Here is an 8,958-nt window from a genome sequence, read left to right as displayed (position 1 = left end):
TCTGTTTGAAAAACATAAACACAAATCAAACCAAAAACAACAAATTTCAATACATGCAAAATGTGGTTTTGGGGGGTTAGAGGTAGGCATTTTATAATACACATTTTTTTCAAATAAGAGTCTTCATGAGCAACTCAACAATTTCACAGACAAGCCTCATCTGAGACCATGCTACAGCAATATCTAAAACCAAAATTGCAAACAAGCAAAACAAGACACACAAAACAAACAAACAAGAAACAACACCATGGAATAGCTCCTCATGACAAGAAGTAGATCTCTGTTTGTATTTTAAGGCAAATTTTTTTTAGTCCCATTCTCATAGGTATGCAGAGTTTAATCCCCACCTCCCAGTCCCCTGCTACTCTCTAACTTTTTAGCATTGCTGCAAGTAGATTTATTTACCATCTCTCTTGATGGATTGTTGATTGCTGTATTAGTGTGTCTAACATTGACACTTCACATTTCAGCATGGAAAGCCCCAGAAGGCAAGTACACAATATTGACCATGCTCTGATTATAGAGCTGAGTCCAGTGTCTTACTTTGTAGGAGGTTTTGTATAACCCAACGACAAAGTAAAAAACAAATTTCCTGGAAATAATGCATTGAAATATTAATATTTTAAAAAAACAGTAATTCTCCCTGTGGACAAACGAGGGAATCTTTAAAAAGGCATACAAACTAACTGAGAAGAAATGACTTACAAATAAAATCTTGTTGCAGGATTGAAGTAATACATGATTAGATTCTGAACAAGAATAATAATTTGCACTCTAGTCACTAATGGCTAGTTTACTGCTCCGTTTATGACAAGGGTTGGCCAACTATAGCTCACAGGCTATCAATTCAGCTATCACTGTTTCTATAAACAAAATTTCAGTGGAACATCTCCACGTCCACTCATTTATATGTTGTCTATGGCTCTTTATGTACTGTAAGAGCAGAGTTGAGTCATTGCAACAGAGACTGTATGTCCCACATAGCTTAAAATATTTAGTATCTGGGCTTGCACAGAAAAAAAATTACCAATCCCTGACCTGGCATTACCAACCTAACAGGGATCAAACATGAGAGGCATAAAAGCCAAATAGAGTCCACAGAAGTATTTTGTTTGGCTGTACAATTTTTGTTATAACTTTATTTTTACTTGGTTTTTTTTTTTTTGTTTTTTTTTTTGTTTTTTTTTTTTTTACTGTTAGTTTTATTTGTTTGTCTTTACAGAGGATTTATCTTTCAGTTCTCTAAGGTACCTAGCTCTTTCTCTTGTCTCAGATACACTTACCTCTTTCATTTACCCTACCTACTTTAGGTTATTTACTTTAACCATCTGTCTCATGAAGGAATTTCAGTTTGAAAACTTTGTGGTACAAAAAGAATAACAAATGTGGCAGCGTATAATGATGTTAAATATATATTATGTTTATACCATTTCATTTGCAGCTTAAGAAATGAAATCTAGATGAAATAAGATATTGATTTACCTTCTAATTACAGCTAGGCACTGATCAATTAATACTAAAAGCAATTTGGTTTAGTCAATTCAACAAATACTAGGAACCTTCTCTACTATATTTCAGTGTTCATTGGATATTATTTTCATATAGACTGTCTTTTACCTCCCATATCTGTTTACGGTACTAGTCAGGGCCACAACACCAGCAGTTAAATCCACTGTGAGTCAACCGCATCCCTGTTGCCAATATGTGACTGCACTGTTAATATCCTCACCTGCTGGCTAGTAAGGAATGCGTCACTTTACATGGTTAGTCTGATCAAAGAAAATATGACCAATGTAAAGATACTTTAGAGTTCCAAAGAAATAATGTCCCCAAAGTTATGGACCATACCTCTGCAAGGTCATTATTTTCAGAAGACCACCGCTGGTCTCACCAAAGATAACACTGTGTTCCTTGTAATTTATGACACTCCAATTATGATAACATTCACTCTTGCATTTCAATGCAATGTCGCTCTTTCTCTCTCTCACTATCTTGTTTTTCTTTCTTTTTCCCTATTTTTGTATATTTAACACATAATGTATAATATAATGTGATATGCAATATAATATACTATAGTATAACATGACATAATATTTATATACTTTAAGTAACATGTCAAGTTGCTAAGATTGTTACTTCTCTGAGATAAATGTGAACTCTTGAAAATTGAGAAAAAAATTAAAATTTATCAGCAGATACATATAAAACCAAATAAAATAGAAATTCTAGAACTGAAAACCTAATTGTTGAAAAAGAAACCACTGAATGTGTTTGATAGCAGAGTGCAGATGACAGAAGAATGAGTCAATGAATGTAGATATAGATCAACACAAGGTACTCAATGTGAACAGAGACAAAAGTTTGAAAAAGCCTCAGGATTAGATGGAAAGTGCTTAAAAGTCTTATATTTCTGTCATTGGAGTATAAAATAGAAGAGGAATAGATAGGTGCAGAAAAATATCAAAATAAGTAATGGCTGAACACTTCTCAAATGCAGTAAAAGATACAAATTTATAAATGCAAGAGGCTCATTAATAAAAGAAATAGAATATAATAGAAAAATAATAATAGAAAATAATAGAATAAAATCAAAGGAAACCATGGTCAGACACATCATAATCTAAATACTAAAAACCAAGGAAAGAAAGAAAAAAGAAACCTTGAAGCGTACAGAGAAAAGCAACGCAACGCATTACATAAGAAGGAGTTCTTCTTTCTTTTCTCTTTCTTTTTTTTTTTTTTTTTTTTTTTTTTTTGAGATGGAGTCTCGCTCTGTCACCAGGCTGGAGTGCAATGGTGCGATCTCAGCTCACTGCAACCTCCGTCTCCAGGTTTCAAGAGATTCTCCTGCTTCCTGAGTAGCTGGGACTACAGGCACATGCCACCACACTCAGCTAATTTTTGTATTTTTACTAGAGATGGGGCTTCACCATGTTGGCCAGGATGGTCTCAATCTCTTGACCTCATGATCCATCCACCTCGGCCTAAGCATTTGCCATTAATTTTCAGACATTGTGTCTCATTCTGGGAATCCATACAGGAATAAAATCACTTCTTGGTTACAAATTTGGGATACTCACCATTTTAGGGATTTGTCACTTCAAAGCCCACAAGCAGCAGATTAAATTAGGTGCATAAGAAGTTTGTCAGGGGAAGGTCTGTGAAGGATAAAGTTGAAGGGAGCAGGTGATGGCAGGTTGGGGAGACTTCAGACCGGATGCATGTCTGACATTGGCAAAAGGAAACAGACATAAGGAGGATTGCACTGGAGAGCTTCAGATGCATCACAGCTCTGAAAGTTTTGGCCTGGCTGAGGACCAAATCTCTGTGCAAAGGTTGCCCCACAGACTATCCCAGGTCAGGCAGAGATGACACACAGCCTTATGATGCTACATCTTAAGATCCCTCACGGGATTCACATGTCCTCTGGGACACTTCCATCATGGTCTATCATCATGGGAGTGGCCCAGGGGACGTGTGAACCCCGTGAAGGATCTTAAGGTGTAGCATCATAAGGCTGTCTGTCAACTGTGTTCTCCAAAGCAGGTCCTCTTGATTGGAATCTTTAAGGGACATCTGAATGGCACAACTCCATGGTCACCACATGGATTTCTTAAAACCCAAGCATTCTTTTTGAAGAATATTGACATCCTGTCATATTCTATATATCAAACATCAAAGTGTGTTTCAATTGAGATCCAACTTTTTAAACTTCTCCATTATAAAATTCTTAAGTAGGAAAAAAAGTCAAAAAGTATAAAATAGCTATTATGAGAATAAAAAGAACATTTGTAGACACTTCACCTATCACTTATCACTGCTCTAAGAAACACCATAAACAGACACACAGATAAGCAGAATTGCCTTTCATCTTTCAAGGCTATCTCTCAATTCTGTTTATGTGCCTCTGCTACTCTAAGACTCACTTGGGATTTTGATTTTTGTCTCTTACTCTTTTTTTTGTCTCTTAGTCTAACTATGGTTAACTTTTTCACAACTGGCTGAAAAGAAAGCTCATGTTGCATTTAGGATATAATAATTATACACATGAAAAGTCCTAGCAAAGGGCTGCCCCACCAGAGATTAAATGTGTGCTAGAAAAAAAGCATGCTTTTTTTCCAAGGTGCTTCTCTTGGAAAAGCATCTTGGACTCACTGACACACCCGAAAGAGTCAATATAGGTGAAGTAGCCTGTCACCGATTCCTGCCTTGTACTTCTTACAAATATATGGCACCTGCTACATGAGATTTCTCTTTGACTGTGCCTCAAGCATCTCAGATATAACATTTCCAAAGGTAAATTTTTATTCCCCTTACCCCATTACCAAATATGTTCCTTCCACAGTCATCCTCATCTTATTAAATGACTTCTTCATCTATACAATTGCCCAAGCCAGGATGCTGTGATTTATTTGTGATTCCAACATTCACTTCCTTCTCAACATCTAATCAAATTTGACATCAAAATATCCTGACTCCTCTCCCAAATTGCCGAAATGCCTGTCAGTCCTCCAAATTAAAACTAAACAGGCTGGTGTTCACCAAAGATGACAGAAGATAGAGGATAGGACGCTGGCTGCACTGCTGAGCTTGGCCCAGACCCAGGACCACCTTCACTTGTAGGGACATTTAGTCCCCGTGATGCAGCCCAGATGTTTTGCCTGAGAAACTCTCTTTCTGCACCTTGTCCAAACCACTTCTTGTCTTACACCAAGGAGATATATTGATCACTTTGTTGCTAAAATACCTTAAGCAGAATCGTGAAGTCTTAGGGTTCTGGAGCTCAAAGAGTTGTTCTCTAGCACCTCAGATATATGAAGCGTCTGAGAATAATGAGAGCCTGGACTGAAAGGAAGCATGTTGCTTGGGTTTTTGGCCATGTCTCTGAGAATAACACTGGCTACTCAGCAACCCCTCCCAAGAAGATTAACAGTTGCTGGTCTGTCCCTTTGGCTTTATCACTTCAATCTGGTGTTTCCAAGACTAGCTTCTCATCTCCATCCCCAAGGCTGTCACAAGAGCATGTCTTGCTTAGGTAGATCATTAAATTAGAAATAGGCTCAAGCCTTAGGGGAACCCAGTGGTAGACTCCAGAAGCTTCTGCTATAACTAGGTAAACCACCTGGCTTGGCTTGCCCAGGTGATTTGTGTCTGATATTCTGGAGTTATTAATTAATATATCACCAAAAATATCTCACAAGTACCCCACATTGAATAAAGAATGATATGAAAGCACGAAGGAGAGCTCATACACAACTGCTTTAGCATTTGTAGTTAGAGGGTGAATTCAGACACGGGGTAGCATGACCAACTCTTTCAAAGATTACCCTAGTTAGCATTATACATATGCAATCTTGGATATTGATCTCCATAACTAATAGCAGCCACAAAGTGAATTATTTAAATAATTTTTACCTCATTGAAATAATTTTATTTAAAGAAAGTTATGAATGAACTTAATTATTTTAATTTTGGCTTTATAATTAAAAGAGTAGTTACACTGTGGCAGTGTTAGCATCACCTTCATTAACTACAGAAGAAGAAATAGTTATATGAATGCATTGCCTTTGTATAGTGGATAATATATCAAGACTTTGTATGAATTATATCATTTAAATGGTATGATGACTATTAGCTAAGTAAAGTAGCCCCCTATATGTTGGAAACAGAATTAGAGTATTGTGAGTGTTATACGTTTTAATATGTTTATTTATAAGAAGAGGTTATGCTATAGAAGCACTTACAGCAATGTGCGTGTCTCTCTCTGTGTGTGTGTGTGTGTGTGTATATGTGACAGAGGGAGAGAGAGAGAGATGTTTGCCAAACAGAATGGGCTGACACTGAAACTGGGAAGCTATAATCCCTTTCTTCTCTCTGTGGATTCTGGTACATTGATTAGTATTGAGTAACAGGTGAACACTGTTTTAGATACCATCAAGTCTGTAAACATGAAGTGTGCAAAGCTAACAAATCTCTAAGAGAGAAAACACTTGATCTTGGTCTCATTAGACACTATCAGATCAAGTGAGATAACTGTTTTAGGTGGATTAATAATAATACTTTGCACTATTCTTCAAAGCTACAGTTACAATAGCATGTCAATAATGCATTTTAGGGATTTGGAGAGTACATATATACATACATAAATATATACATGTATTTATTTAAAGGCACACACACAGAGTTTTAATTGCACATTTGCGTGTAGAGACTTTTTTTTTAGTATTTTATTTAATTTATTTTATTATTATTATTATTATTATACTTTAGGTTTTATGGTACATGTGCGCAATGTGCAGGTAAGTTACATATGTATACATGTGCCATGCTGGTGCGCTGCACCCACTAACTTGTCATCTAGCATTAGGTATATCTCCCAATGCTATCCCTCCCCCCTCCCCCCACCCCACAACAGTCCCCGAAGTGTGATGTTCCCCTTCCTGTGTCCATGTGTTCTCATTGTTCAATTCCCGCCTATGAGTGAGAATATGCGATGTTTGGTTTTTTGTTCTTGCGATAGTTTACTGAGAATGATGATTTCCAATTTCATCCATGTCCCTACAAAGGACATGAACTCATCATTTTTTATGGCTGCATAGTATTCCACGGTGTATATGTGCCACATTTTCTTAATCCAGTCTATCATTGTTGGACATTTGGGTTGGTTCCAAGTCTTTGCTATTGTGAATAATGCGGCAATAAACATACGTGTGCATGTGTCTTTATAGCAGCATGATTTATAGTCCTTTGGGTATATACCCAGTAATGGGATGGCTGGGTCAAATGGAATTTCTAGTTCTAGATCCCTGAGGAATCGCCACACTGACTTCCACAAGGGTTGAACTAGTTTACAGTCCCACCAACAGTGTAAAAGTGTTCCTATTTCTCCACATCCTCTCCAGCACCTGTTGTTTCCTGACTTTTTAATGATTGCCATTCTAACTGGTGTGAGATGGTATCTCATTGTGGTTTTGATTTGCATTTCTCTGATGGCCAGTGATGGTGAGCATTTTTTCATGTGTTTTTTGGCTGCATAAATATCTTCTTTTGAGAAGTGTCTGTTCATGTCATTCGCCCACTTTTTGATGGGGTTGTTTGTTTTTTTCTTGTAAATTTGTTTGAGTTCATTGTAGATTCTGGATATTAGCCCTTTGTCAGATGAGTAGGTTGCGAAAATTTTCTCCCATTTTATAGGTTGCTTGTTCACTCTGATGGTAGTTTCTTTTGCTGTGCAGAAGCTCTTGAGTTTAATTAGATCCCATTTGTCAATTTTGGCTTTTGTTGCCATTGCTTTTGGTGTTTTAGACATGAAATCCTTGCCCATGCCTATGTCCTGAATGGTAATGCCTAGGTTTTCTTCTAGGGTTTTCATGGTTTTAGGTCTAATGTTTAAGTCTTTAATCCATCTTGAATTGATTTTTGTATAAGGTGTAAGGAAGGGATCCAGTTTCAGCTTTTTCCATATGGCTAGCCAGTTTTCCCAGCACCATTTATTAAATAGGGAATCCTTTCCCCATTGCTTTTTTTTGTCAGGTTTGTCAAAGATCAGATAGTTGTAGATATGTGGCATTATTTCTGATGGCTCGGTTCTGTTCCATTGATCTATATCTCTGTTTTGGTACCAGTACCATGCTGTTTTTGTTACTGTAGCCTTGTAGTATAGTTTGAAGTCAGGTAGTGTGATGCCTCCAGCTTTGTTCTTTTGGCTTAGGATTGACTTGGCAATGCGGGCTCTTTTTTGGTTCCATATGAACTTTAAAGTAGTTTTTTCCAATTCTGTGAAGAAAGTCATTGGTAGCTTGATGGGGATGTCATTGAATCTGTAAATTACCTTGGGCAGTATGACCATTTTCACAATATTGATTCTTCCTACCCATGAGCATGGAATGTTCTTCCATTTGTTTGTATCCTCTTTTATTTCCTTGAGCAGTGGTTTGTAGTTCTCCTTGAAGAGGTCCTTCACATCCCTTATAAGTTGGATTCCTAGGTATTTTATTCTCTTTGAAGCAATTGTGAGTGGGAGTTCACTCATGATTTGGCTCTCTGTTTGTCTGTTATTGGTGTATAAGAATGCTTGTGATTTTTGTACCTTGATTTTGTATCCTGAGACTTTGCTGAAGTTGCTTATCAGCTTAAGGAGATTTTGGGCTGAGACAATGGGGTTTTCTAGATATACAATCATGTCGTCTGCAAACAGGGACAATTTGACTTCCTCTTTTCCTAACTGAATACTGTTTATTTCCTTCTCCTGCCTAATTGCCCTGGCCAGAACTTCCAACACTATGTTGAAAAGAAGTGGTGAGAGAGGGCATCCCTGTCTTGTGCCAGTTTTCAAAGGGAATGCTTCCAGTTTTTGCCCATTCAGTATGATATTGGCTGTGGGTTTGTCATAGATAGCTCTTATTATTTTGAGATACGTCCCATCAATACCTAATTTATTGAGAGTTTTTAGCATGAAGGGTTGTTGAATTTTGTCAAAGGCCTTTTCTGCATCTATTGAGACAATCATGTGGTTTTTGTCTTTGGTTCTGTTTATATGCTGGATTACATTTATTGATTTGCATATATTGAACCAGCCTTGCATCCCAGGGATGAAGCCCACTTGATCATGGTGGATAAGCTTTTTGATGTGCTGCTGGATTCGGTTTGCCAGTATTTTATGGAGGATTTTTGCATCAATGTTCATCAAGGATATTGGTCTAAAATTCTCTTTTTTGGTTGTGTCTCTGCCCAGCTTTGGTATCAGGATGATGCTGGCCTCATAAAATGAGTTAGGGAGGATTCCCTCTTTTTCTATTGATTGGAATAGTTTCAGAAGGAATGGTACCAGTTCCTCCTTGTACCTCTGGTAGAATTCAGCTGTGAACCCATCTGGTCCTGGACTTTTTTTGGTTGGTAAGCTATTGATTATTGCCACAATTTCAGTTCCTGTTATTGATCTATTCAGAGATTCAACTT

Source organism: Pongo abelii, chromosome 11 (genome assembly GCF_028885655.2).
Source record: "Pongo abelii isolate AG06213 chromosome 11, NHGRI_mPonAbe1-v2.0_pri, whole genome shotgun sequence".
NCBI lineage: Eukaryota > Metazoa > Chordata > Mammalia > Primates > Hominidae > Pongo > Pongo abelii.
The sequence above is the reverse complement of the archived record's forward strand: the minus strand, read 5'-3'. Positions refer to the sequence as shown.